Below are 14,435 nucleotides of genomic sequence, written 5' to 3' on the forward strand. Positions count from 1 at the left end.
AAACCTTTCTATTGAGTTGTTAGGGGTTTTGTTATTGTTTTGTTTGCTTGCTTTTGGGGACAGAAGGGGAATGATGGAGAGGGCCGGGCCACGGGCTGGCCAGGTAGGGAGATAGAGGCTGGGGAGAAAGCAGAGTGGCCTGGCCAGACGCGATGGGGATGGGGATGGGGCAAGGAGGGTCTCCTCCCTCCCTCTGGAGCTGAGGGAGCCCCAAGTGTCCTGGCCATGACACATGGCCCAGGAAAGCACTAACTGCAGAAACCCAGGTGCCACAGCCTCTCGCCCCAGTGCTATGTTATTTTTATTTTTGAATCGTGAGAATATATTACCTATTCAAAAAACTGAAATCTAAATTTTACAAGAGAGAGGAAGGGAGGAAATGAGGGAGGGAAAGAGAGAAAGAAAAATGAAACTCTAATTGCTGATGTGTGGTACTATAGTAGCTGGCCAGGATGGATGGGGTAGATAGAATAATGCCCTCCACCCCCCCACTAATGATGTCCACATCCTGATCCCTGGGACCTGTGGATCTGTTACCTTACATGCACTAGGAAGGAATTCTGTGGGCATGATTAAGGTAAGGATCTTGAGATGGGAAATTATCCTGGATCATCCGGGTGGGCTTGAGTAATCACAAGGCCCTTGTGAGCGGGAGACAGGAGAGAAGAGAGGAGAGAAGATGCTGCACTGCCGGCTGTGAAGATGACAGAAGGGGCCGCAAGCCAAGGAATGTAAGCGACCTCTAGAAACTGGAAAAGACAAGGAAACAGATTTTCCCCTAGAGCCTCCATTAGGAACAAGGCCCTGAAGACCTCAGATGGTAAGAGAATACATTGGTGTTGTTTGAGGCCACTAAGTTTGTGGTACTGTGTTTATAGCAGCCACAGGAGCTAACACAATGGATGTGGAGTTTTCTATCACGGAGAACCACTGACAGAGGAAAGCAGACAAGCGAACAGATGGGGGATCTCACACTGTCCCTCCTAGCCCTGCTCAGAGCTCAGTCACCCACAGCCAGCCGCAGAACCAGGAACCAGTGACAGGGAGGCAGGAACAGGGGAGTCAGGTCATGTGGGGCAGGGTCCTGGATCTTTCAAACTGGACAATTCAATAGAACAGATTCCAGCCTTTCTCTCCCTCCAAGAAGACAGAAAGGAAGGGTGTGTGTGGTTTTGATAAACATTTCAAGGGGGTGGAGGACACCAGAGGCTCAGGGGCTCCTTTACACACTGAGATGTGGGTGTATGACTGTCATCACCCACCATACCGAGGACAGCTGGAAGACCAAAGGCATTGCTTACTTTACCTGGGTGATTTTTCATAGTTGTTTGTTGGTGTTGTGCATTCAGCAGGCACTCAGCAGTCCTTGTTGAGTGACTAGCGGCTGAGAGCCTCAGAAATACAAGCCTCAAATCACATTCACACTTCCCTGCCCTGTTGAGTCTTTGCACCTTGCCCCAAATAATTATTTTGGCCATTCTTGTGGCCACCACAGTGCCATCTCCCAACGCCATCCACCCCTAACAAGATGGAAGAAGGACCTGACTTCACCCCTGAGAAAGCAGCCCCAAGAATCCCAGGGCCCCTTCCCTTCCTCCCAGGCCCCATCTCTAATGGTCCTAACAGGTACTACTTTCCCCCTCCTCCCCTGAGGCCCTGGCTTCTACTTTTCAGCATTTCTCACTGTTCCTCCTTCCCTTAAGCAGAATGTAACTGGCCTGGGACACAAAGATGAGGAAGACGAAGTCCCTGACCTCAAGATGTCCACAGTCACAGGGGTGACAGCCCAGAGGGAAAGACAGGGAGGGACAGACAGGGAAGCCTGAGGGCTCCTGTACCGAGGCAGGAATGTCCTCGGATGCTCATCCTCTGTTTCTTAATAAAAACTGGAAGTACTCAGAAGGCTGAAGCAGGAGGATTGCTTGAGCCTAGGAGTCCAAGCCCACAGCCTGGGCAACATTGCAAGACCCTACCTCTTAAAAAAAAAAAACTGCAAGCCTGGTCTAACCCTCAAGTAGGCAGAGCTTGACCCCTGGGGACTCACTCAATCATTGTCCATGTGCGACTCTGCCATTCCCAAGCACATAGCCTCCCCAGGCCTGGAAGGTCAGCTCTGCCTGGGTGGTGAATTCTCCCTGAGCACCACGTACACTCAGGTGAGAGGGCTACTGTCCCTGTTGTCTGACCATCCTCAACAGGGAGAACTGAGAGCAGCAGGTGTTCCCCACCCAAGTCCCAACTATGACCCAAGAGTGGGAGACCCAGAAGACAGGCAGTTCAGGAATCTCCATGATCAGCCTGGCTCACCTCTGAAAACTCGGATGCCCCAAGAATCCCTGAGTGGAGATAGACGGCATGGCCCAGGCAGCCAGTGGGCCTTCCCTGACAGTGACTTCCCAGCACTCATAAGGCGTAAATAGGACAAGGTCTCTGTTAGCTGGTGGAGCTCAGTAAGAGTGATGTCAACCAAGAAGTCCTGGGGCTTGGAGTTGTTTCATCAAGACTGCTGGTGGCCTCTGCCTAAACCTCCAGGTGGCCCAGTGGACCAAGCCCTCCACGACCTGCCCCTCCACCTTTGGGAGCCTTTAAACCTTTCCTCTTAAGCTTCCTGCAGAACCATTCCCTCTGTCCCTTCAATGTAGGAGCAGACCTCAGCTAACATCCAACCCAGAGCTCACTCTGATGCAGACCCCTGCACGCCAGGACCGGCACATAGCTTGTGGGCCTCAAATGAAAATGCAAACCCTTGTTTCAAAATTATTAAGAATTTAAAGGTGGTGACAGCAGAGAGTGAAACCCCAGGCTAAGATCCCAGCCCCAAGGAGCCGGTCCTGCCGTCTGCTCCCACTACCCACCTCGGCCATGGCCCCGAGGCGGCAGCTATTTCCTTGGCTGTGTTTCTAATAGTAATGCATTGCAGCAAAAGAGCACGTAATCTTCTCCTCAAAGCATGTTCTGCTTCCCAAAAGCAAATAAATATGTATTAAATCAATATGCCAGTTATAGTAAATGTTTCATTTACCACCAAATTCAAGATTATGCAAATTAGAGAAATTGCACACTTAACCCTAAGTTATCTTGGCAGTAAACATTTTTACAAAAAATACAAGATTAGCTAAATGCTTTTCTCAACTGTAAGTTCCTGAGGGACTAATCCTAAACTCTTGGCCAACTACGAGCTGTTTCTCAGAACATATATACTAATTGTCTTGTTAATCTCTCCTCTTAATTTGCTGTGCCTCTCCCAGTTAGGGGGAGACATTCATAATTTTTGGTCATACATTTGGTAATTGACCTGCTACTTTGAACTGCATGGATTCCCTGTCCTGGGGCCACTTCAAGGTGGCTACATCCCATAACCTGGAATTTCTAATGGCTAACGCCAGGACGAACGTGATATCTCATGAAAACATATCAGGTGTATAAAGACAAAATACCATTTGACCCAGCAATCTCATTACTGGGTGTATACCCAAAGGAATATAAATCATTCTATTATAAAGACACATGCACACCTATGTTCACTGCAGCACTATTCACAATAGAAAAGACATGGAATCGGCCGGGTGCAGTGGCTCACACCTGTAATCCCAGCACTTTGGAGGGGCCAAGGCGGGGAGATCACAAGGTCAGGAATTCGAGACCAGCCTGGCCAATATGGTAAAACCCCATCTCTACTAAAAATATAAAAATTATCCAGGCGTGGCGGCAGGCGCCTGTAGTCCCAGCTACTTGGGAGGCTGAGGCAGGAGAATCGCTTGAACCCAGGAGGCGGAGGTTGCAGTGAGCCGAGATCACGCCACTGCACTCCAATCTGGGCGACAGACATGGAATCAACCTAAATACCCATCAATGATAGACTGGATGAAGAAAATGTGATATATATACACCATGGAATACTATTCTGCCATAAAAAAAGAATGAGATCATGTCCTTTGCAGGGATACAGATGGAGCTGGAGGCCATTATCCTTAGCAAACTAACACAGGAAACCAAAATACCTTATGTTCTCACTTATAAGTGGGAGCTAAATGATGAGAACGCATAGAGGAGAACAACACACACTGGGGCCTGTTGGAGAGTGGAGGGTGGGAGGAGGGACAGGACCATGAAAAATAATAATGGGTACTAAGCTTAATGCCTGGGTGATGAAATAATCTGTGTAACAAACCCCCATGATGCAAGTTTACCTATGAAACAAACCTGCACATGCACTGTGAACTTAAAAGTTAAAAATATATATATATTAGGTGTAGATGTCTGATCCAAGAACTTAGTCAGGATGTTAAAAGGTTGCCTGCTAAACCCTCATGCTTATTTGCTAGAGCATCCAAGGATTGGTTTGCAAAACTCACAGGATCCCCCATCACTGCCTGAGAGCTGATTCCACGTTACAGTTATCCATTGCTACATAACAAACCACCTCAACTCAGTGGCACAAAACAACAACTATTTTATTATGCTCATGAACTCAATGGGACAAGGATTCAGACAGGACACCCTGGAGATGGCTTCTCTCTGATCCATGATGTCTGGGGCTTCAGCTGGGAGGACTCGGAAGCTGATAGCATCTTGGATACTAATACTGGAGGCAGCAATTGTCTGGCAGCTTTTTCCCTTACATGTCTGGCATCTGGACTGGTCTGTGTTCAACTAGAACTGTAGACCAAGCACCTATGTGTGGTCTCCCCACGGGGCTGGGGCTTCCTCAGAGCATAGTGGTCTCAAGTAATCAAACTCTTGCATGGAGGCTCACGGCTTCAAGATGGGTGTTCTCACACACAAGAAGGAAGCCGCACGCCTTTTATGACCTAACTTCAGAAATCCCATGACTATTTCTGCCATACTCTATTGGTCACTGGTCACCATTGCACCCAAATGGAAAGGAAGAAGACATAGACCCCACATCTCAATGGGAGGACCAGCAAAAAAGTGAGAGGGGCCATGGTTCAAAGCTGCCACTCCATGACTGATTTCCTTTATAGTAAAGGCAGCTCTACCTCTGCTGAAGCTGCAATCATGTTTCAAAAGTTGTCTTTGGTTCCAGCCTCCGAAGTTTTCTACACCTTGGAGCAGTGTCTCCAGTTTACCTTCCACTTTAGAAACTCCTTATATTCTGCTGTCAAGGTGAAAATGTTCCCCTTTCACCACAATATCCATATTTGCCAGCAAAACAGAACATGCTCTTGATGGAAAACAGCTTTCCTCTCTCATCCTAGTTTTGATCATTAAGCTGCCTGTAGTGGCTGTGTCACAAAAGATTCCGAATTCACAACCAGGCTCAGTAAATAACAATGCCATAGTGAATTCGAAACCTCTGCTGTGGTGTGGGAGGAGAGAGTGGTATATGTATGTCCTGTTCTTGTCATTTCAGAAAGGCACCAGCCTTATTATCAAATATGACCTCCAGCGATGCATCAGGACTACTCAGCCCTGCAGCAGAGTCTTCTTTCACAGTGTCATAGCCTCACTCATTAGAATGTGTGAACACGCATTCACAACTTACATGTCTGTGATGACTCAACTCTTTCATTCATTCAACGAACACTTAACTAAATGGCTATGGATTAGATCCTGCTGTAGGTTTTGGGGATACGAAGATGAAAGACATAGTCTCTGGTTTCTAGAAGCTTGTTTTTCTGTAAGAAAAAAGTCACGTAAAGAATAACTCAAGAATAGTGGAGAAAGTCCCTCCTAATTCATTCAAGGAAAGTCACAGAAAACTTTAAAAAGGAGGTAGAGTTTGAGCTTTAACATCAACTGAAGGGAGAAGGACATTCTGGACAACGGTCTGCACAGAGGCACCGAGCTATCCCAGGGACATCAAGTGCCCCATATTCTGTGGTTCCTAAAGTGTCTGCTGTCCTAGAAGAACCACATGCAGCACAGACTGACCACCCAACTGTGGTCCAGCTGGATAAGGCCACTTGCAGGTGACAATCCAAGAAACAGGACCCCAAAAAAGAGACTGGAAGCTACCCTAAATCCAAGTCCTTGCTCTGCACACTGCTCCAAAACCTCAGGGGATTATTTAATCTACCTCCTTTCCAGTCACCCTGGTCATAGACCTTGTTGCTTTCTAGTGATAGTGACCATGCACACCGAAGATTTGCTCAGCCACTCAGTGGCCCCTCAGCTCCCACCCACAAATCAGAGGCTGAAATTCACCCATGGCCACCTTGCTTATTCCCAGTTCTAATGAAAGAGGAGTTTCTGGATATTACCAGACAATGCTTCCACCACGATGGGATTTAATAATCAAGAACTGGCAGCAGTGCATATCCAAAGGCTGGGCCTCGAAGCAGATCTGTGACACCAAGGCCTCGCTCCTCTCCCTGTGGCCCGCCCCTGTTGGGAAGGGGGAAATTGTCAAAAACCACACAACCTTCCAACCACACTGCAACAGGGCTCCTTCACAACTAGGAGGAAAAGCCCCAGGCCACAATATTCAAAAGCCCCTGTGCTTCCCACCAGCTTCTGGTGGAATGAGCCTTCCCTGTCCATCCCCAAGAGCACTTGTCCACTCCTGTTCCTGTTTTCCTACTGCCCCTAGTTCTCACCCCGTTGCCCTCTGTTGATTTGTGATGCTTATTTCTCAGCATCCATTTCTATGTTTTCTTTGCTGCCCTTCTCTATCCCAGCAGTGTCAACCCTGGCTGTGCACCAGAGTCACCTAGAGAGGCTTCTTAAGGATCCCAGTGTTGTGCTGCTTCGTGCCACACCAGTGCCACACCAGTCATATCAGAATATCCAAGGGTGGTCCTGAATACTGTGTTTTTGGGAAGCTCTAAAGATCATTCTGAGAGAGGAGCCAGGTTTGAAAACATCACTTTTTTTTTTTTTTTTGGTTTTTTTTTAGACAGAGTCTCACTCTCATTGCCCAGGCTGGAGTGCAATGATGCGATCTTGGCTCACTGCAACCTCCGCCTGCCGGGTTCAAGCGATTCTCCTGCCTCAGTCTCCCGAATAGCTGGGATTACAGGCACTTGCTATCATGCCTGGCTATACTCTTAACATGTACATAAAAACTTGTTTCTTGTCCCTTCTCTGAGCCCAGAGCAATAGTTTAGGATGTCAATAGCTGAGTTTGATGGTGACATTTAACAGTAGTGTTGTAACAGGTGTTTAAGCTCTAAGACCAATCATAGAGCTTGTGCACTTGAGCTCAGAAAAGTTACAGGCAGTAAGGGACATCCTGAAGATCCAGGAAAGGCTGGAATTTGTCCCCTCTCTCTGTGTCACTGTGAACGACCTGTGTTCTATTGACTTGCTGCTGCCCACGCAGGATCTGGACTAGGTTTTCTAGTATAGAATTATACTATCTGTATAGAATTAGTTTCTACCAATCAGGAGCATTTGAGCAAGATCTGGAAGATGAAAGGGATACTGAAACTGCCTTTCTGCCTTTGATGCTGCTGTGTTTTGCAGGCGAGGTCAAGGAGTGGCAACAGCATTCCAGTCCCCAGCTTCCCAGGTCTAGAAAGGCAGGGACTGGCAGAATGATCATGCACTTGTGTGTGGTGCTGCAGGGCCCATTCTCCTAGGAACCTGGCCTCCCAACTTGGCCTCCCAACACTTTAGGAAGCTGAAGCAGGAAGATCGCTTAGCCCAGGAGTTCGAGATCAACCTGATCAAAATAAAGAGACCTTGTCGCTTCAAAAAAAAAAAAAAAAAGGTTTTTTTTAATTGGCCAGGCATGGTTGTGCACACCTATAGTCTCAACTGCTTGGGAGGCTGAGGCAGAGAATGGCTTGAGCCCAGAAGTTCAAGGCTGCAGTGGAGCCATGATCACACCACTGCACTGCAGCCTGGGTGACAGAGTGAGACCCTGTCTCAGAATAAATACATTAATTAAATAAACCCTCACATATAGAGTTGACTTTTGATGAGATTACCAAAACAATTCAATAGCAAAATAGACTTTCAACAAACAGTGCTGGGACAACTGGATATACACATGTAAAAGAATGAAACCGGAACCCTAGTATTTATCATATATAAAAATTATCTCAAAATGAATCAAAGACCTAAATGTAACAGCTAAAACTCTTAGAATAAAATGTAAGCATAAATCTTCACAACCTTGCCAATTTTAGGCAATGATTTCTGAGATATAATATCAAATGCCCAAGCAACAAAAGAAAAAATTGATAAAATAAACTTCATCAAAATGTAGAAACCTTTGTGCTTCAAAGGATATCATTAAGAAAATGAAAAGACAACCCACAGAATGGGAGAAAATACTTGCAAATCATATATCTGATATGGGTAACCCAATTTAAAAATGGGCAAAGGATCTGAACAGACATTTCTCCAAGGAAGATACATAGTAACCAATATCACATGAAAAGTTGCTCAACATCATTAGTCATAAGGGAAATGCAAATCAAAACCACAATGGGATACCACTTCATCCCCACCAGGATGACTGTAATCAGAAAGACAGATAACAACAAGTGTTGGTGAGAATGTGGTGAAATTATAAACTTCATACATTGCTGGTGGGAATATAAAATGGTGCAGCTACTTTGGAAAACAGTCTGGCAGTTCTTCAAAAGGTTAGACAGACTACTATAGAATACAGAAATTTCACCCCAGGTATGTGTCCAAGAAATATGAAAATGTGTCCATACAAAAAGTTGTACATGAATGTTTATAGCAGCATTATTTATAATAGTCAAAAAGTTGAAACAAAACAAATATCCAATAACTGATGATTAAATAAACAAAATGTCATATATCCATACAATGGAATATTATTCTGCAATAAGGAAAAATGAAATACTGATACATGCTACAACATGGATGTACCTTGAAAACACTAGCTAAATGAAAGAAGACAAATGCAAAAGACCACGTAGTATATGATTCTATTTATTTGAAGTGTTCATAATATACAAATCCATAGAGGCAGAAAGTAGATTAGTGGTTGCCATGGTCTGGGAGGATTGGGGAGAATTGGATATAGAGTTTCTTTTAGAGGTAATGAAAACATTCTAAAATTGGTTGTGACAATAGATTTAATAAATCTATAAATTGTATAGTATGTGAATTGTATATCAATAAAGCTGTGATTTTTTAAAAAGGATATGTTTCAGTATTTGCTGTTAAGTGATAAAGGCAAGTCACATAATAATAAACATTGTAGAATTCTATTTATATAAACAAAAAACACACTTCCATATGTGTTTTAATGTTTTATGAACATTTACTCATATATTGTTTTTGTAATCTTTAAAAAATTTAATTACAAAAATGTAGCCATCCTAATATATAACAAAATAGAATTCATAGCCAGGAAATATCAAAAGAGATAGAGATATGTTATACCTATAGATGAAAAGAAACTCAAGAAGCATATCAGCTAATTTTAAGGTATGAATCTCATTAGGATCCTAATTTAAGTAAAGAGAATAGAAATATTTATAAGACAACTGGAAAATTAGAACACTGGATATTTGATGGTATTAAGAAATTATTGTTAATTTTTTAGGTATGATAGGGTATTATGATTATGCTTAAAAAGAATTCCTTATCTTTTATAGATAGATGCTAGTGTATTTACTTTTTAAATGATATTATGTTTGCCATTACCTCAAAATAATCCAGTAGAAGGGGTGTGGAAGAGTTTGTGTAGTATGGATAAAATAAGAGTAGCCATGAGTAGTTGAAGCTGGATGATGGATTTGAGAGGGTTCATTATATCCTTCTCTCTACTTCTGTATCTGCTTGAAAGAGGTATAGTATATCTTGATGAAAGAAACAATAGACAAAGAAGATACAACATGCATAACATATATGCATCTAACAACATAATCTCAAGCAAGAAGAAAACCAACAATATTGCTGATTTTAGTACATAAATCTCAGAACTGATAGATCAAGTAGACAAAAAAAGCAAAGACATAGATTATCTAAATAAGACATTTAATAAACTCATATTTGTATACAACCCTCCACAAACCAAAGAATGCATGTGTATATTGTGTACATATAACATTCACATAAACTGACCAAATAATGATTTTAAAAGAAGTCTCAAATTCTAAAGAATTGAAAGCATACAGACCATGTTCTGAGACCATAATGTAATGAAATATATGAATAAATAAAAAAACCCGTGCTCTTTGATAGTATGGCTTAACATTGTAAAGATATCCATCCTTCTCAAATGTTTTTTATAATTCCAATCCCAATCAAAATCCCAACCAGAATTTTTTAGGGGTTAATGAATTTATTCTAAAACATATGAAAAATGGGTTCACAAATGGTGAAATCACTTTTCAGAAAGAAGGACAAAGAAGTGAGACTGGTCCCATCAAATATTAAGTTACACTATAAAGCCATGGAAATTTTTTTTAATCATGGTATTGGCTCAAGAGTAGACCAATAGACCAACAGAACCAAAAAGAGCTCAGAGACCCATGAATATAAGGGAATTACGAAGAAACAGGAAAAAACTGACTGTTTAGTAGGTTATAGTGGGGAAAAGCTCCCATAATATGGAGAAAAATAAAACTGCATCCTTACCTGATATAATATACAATGAACTTCAGCAAGAGTAAGAATCTATACATAAACAGTGAAACTAAAAATGTAGGAAAATATTTGTGACCTAAAGGTGGAAATTTTCTTAAACAAGACCTAAAAATCATAAACCACAAGGTAAAAAAATATGTAGATTTGATTTCATTAAGATTACGGGTTTCTATTCAACAAAGGAAGCCATAGTCAAAGTTGAGAGGGAGAAGATACTTTCAACATCTCAAACTGACAAAGGATTCATGATTAGAATACATAGGAAACTTCTGCAAATCTGTAAGTAAAAGTCAGAAACCCATTCTATAAATGGCAAAGTATAGAAGCAAGTAATTCATAGAAAAACAAATTAATAAATATATCAAGAGATGATCAAAATTAGAAAATTATCTAGTGCCAAATATAAGCAGGGCTTTCAGAAACACAAACGTGGGTCTAAGGTGGGTTTCGTGCCTTTGGAAATGTGGACTGATGAAGCCTCTCTGTAACATAGCCTGCATGTACTTGGTGAAATTGAACATACATACATCCTATGACTCAGAAAGCCCACTACAAATTATACCTAATTGAAAGAAATTCTCCCCCAGGACTATGAAGGGATGAGAACAAGGATGTTCGTCATAGCATTTGTCATGGCAGTGGGAGTCAGAGGCAAATTCAGTATCCATCCTTGGAGGAATGGATGAGTCAAATGGACTGAATGTACACCATGAAGTACCAAGAAACATGCTGTACTTGTTGGGTTCTCAAGGAAGCAGACACTGAGATGCTGAAATGGAGTTAGATTTATTGTGGAGCTAACACCTGGGAAAGAAAAGGAAAAGAGGCCAGAACTAAGATGGCCTGAGGAAGGAATCCTGTAGGGGGTAGAGATGGTCCAGACTTTGAACTGCCACTCGGCTCAGTCATTGACTGGGGACCACCCAGAGAAGAGCAGAGCCTCACTCAAAAGCTGAGATAGACCCTGAAGAATCTAACAGCTTGAGCCATCAGCTGACCACACACACACACACATGCACAAGCACGCACACACACGCACGCACACACACACAGACATGCACACACACGCAGACACGCACACACACACACATGCACACACACTCTCACACACACATGCACGCACACACACACAAACAGCCATTGGGGAAATCCAAATTAAAGCCACATTGAGATGTCTCTACACACCAATTAGAAAAGTTAAATTTAAAAATGGTGATAATACCAAATGCTGGAGAGGTCGCAGAGAAACTGAATCTCTTACACATTGCTGATGTAAATGAAAACATACTTTGTTAGCTTATAAAACTAAACACTCACTTACCATATCACCCTGCAATGACGTTTCCAGGCACTTATCCCAGAGGAATGAAAACTTACATTCAAACAAAAGCCTGTACGCTAATGTTCATAGTAGCTTTACTTATAACAGCATAGGAAACAGCCCAGATGTCTCTCAGTGGATAAATGGTTTAATGAACTCTGTCACAATAAAATACTATTCAGTCATGAAAAGGAATGAATGATTGATACACGCGACAACCAGCACAGACATCGCTAAGCATATGCTTAGTGGGGGAGAAAGCCAAACTCCAAATGTCACATGCAGTATGATTTCACTCAGATAGCATTCCCAAAATAAGAAAACAACAGAGATGGAGAAAATGTTAGGGATTTCCAGGGGATGGGGATGGATTGGGGTGGTGGCATGGATGTTAATAAAAAGAGGTAGCAAGAGGGAGTTCTTTTGTGGTGTTGGAGCAGTTCTGCATCTTGACTGAGGCGCTGCTTGCACAAATCCACACCTGACAAAAACACCTGACATAAATTTGCATAGAACCGTATGCACACACAAACCCACACACACAGAGAGAGACAGAGAGACAGAGAGAGAGAGAGATGAATGCAGGTTTAAAAGCAGTGAACACCGAATAACTTCTGTAGCCTAGTTAATAGTAGTGTGTACCTATGTGGATTTTCTGGTTTTGACATTGTACTCCAGTTATCTGTGTCTTAGTCCATTGAGGCCATTGAGGCCAATGGACTACCAAACACGTAGCTAGGTGGCCTATAAACAACATAAGTTAATTTCTCACAGTTCTGGAGGCTGGAAGTCCAAGACCAAGGCCCTGGCAGCTTCAGTGTCTGGGGAGGGCCTGCTTCCTGGTGCATGGACTGGCCATCTTCCCACTGCGTCCTCACATGGTGGAAGGGACAAGAGAGTTTTCTGCGGCCTTTTTTTTTTTTATAAGGGCATTAATCTCATTTGTGAGGGCACTGCCCTTGTGACCTAATCACCTTCCAAAGGCCCCATCTCCTAATGCTACCACCATGGAGATTAAGATTTCAACACATGAATTTGAGGGAGACATACTCAGTCCATTGCAAGATGTCACCATTAGAGAAATCCAGTTGAAGGTTCACAGAACTCTGTACTCTTTTTGCTACCTCTTGTGAGTTTATAATTACGCTAAAACTAAAAAGCTTTCTTAAAAATACATATACAAATTCTCAAGTAAAATATAGTAAACTTGTTACTTTTTCAGGTATTTGATGCCTTTATCTGTAAATTCTTTCAAAGGAAATATGGCATGAACAAATATTGAGACAGGGATGTTTCACCAACTCTCAACTCCCCTTACTCAAGGGTTGGATCATAATCACAACATCTAAGTAATCCAGAAATTATCATTTTACTGAAAACCACGAAGACTACGTAGACGGAGAGAGATGAAAGAAGTACTATTTTTAAATCTGCAGCTTTATATCAATATACATAAATACATACCAGATAACCATATTTTATAAGAATACATATATATTCAAGGGTATATGTCAAATTTTAAAAAGAAAGGGGATTTGGCTTGGTCCTATCACTATGAAAGGGGATTCGGCGTGTTCCTGTCCTTATTTTACTCATCATGTCATCTCCTCTCGTCTACCAGGCGTCCAGGCGCTGAGGACCAACCTTCTCTTCCTCCTCTGGCTAAGAGAACAATCAGCTTTCCCAGAGCCACCGCTGTCTGGACGCTAGATGGCGCCGCTGAGCACCCCCCACCCCTCCCCGCCTTCCCCCCACCCCCCGCCTTTCCCCCACCCCCCGCCTCCTCCCCACCACCCCGCCCACACCTGCGGTTCCTGCAGAGGGGTTGCTCAGGTGACCAGGCCGTTTGGACCACTTGGTTCAAATTCAGGATCCAGGTAGATGCAGCTGGGGAAAGCAGGGAGGAATGGGAGGCTACAGACAGAATGACCACATGCCTGCCTTCCTGCAGGGCTTGTCTTCTCCAAAGCCCCTGGTCAGTCACATGTTTTACTTGGCTCGCTTCCTTCTTCCTCGCCTTCTCCAGACCCTCTAAGCATGTGCCTTTGTCTCTTCCCAAACCTCCTGAGTCGCCTGAGGCCCTGTGGTGGTTCAATTCTTTATTGGAAGAACAAGCAACATGTTTACCCCAAGGGTTTCCACGGAGAAATACAAACACGTCTATTATTGGCAAGAAAAGCAGCACTGATTTGTTGAAGAACTAGGGAATTGTTTTAATTCTGCAGATTAGTCTCTTCTTGTGTTTGGTTGAAGTAACACAACCATCTCCATAGAGGTTCCTAAGCATAGAGGAAGATTGTATTGTAACAATACAAGGCTGCCATAACTATGTAATTGGCCATAATTGAAGACAAGAATGGTGGGAAGTATGGGTTTGCAATTACCTAATATTCCTGTCCTAACCCATTTCAGGAGATCTTGCTGCGAGGTGCATGTTACCCATATAACAGACCCTGGGAGTATATCCAGGAGCAGTGGTGCGGATCACAGAAGGGGCTTTAAGACGCCCCTGGTGTTCTATGGCCATTAGCTACCAGGAGGAGCAGCTGCACCCCTGGCTGACCACAGATGTGGC

Source organism: Gorilla gorilla, chromosome 6 (assembly GCF_029281585.2).
Source record: "Gorilla gorilla gorilla isolate KB3781 chromosome 6, NHGRI_mGorGor1-v2.1_pri, whole genome shotgun sequence".
NCBI classification, from domain to species: domain Eukaryota; kingdom Metazoa; phylum Chordata; class Mammalia; order Primates; family Hominidae; genus Gorilla; species Gorilla gorilla.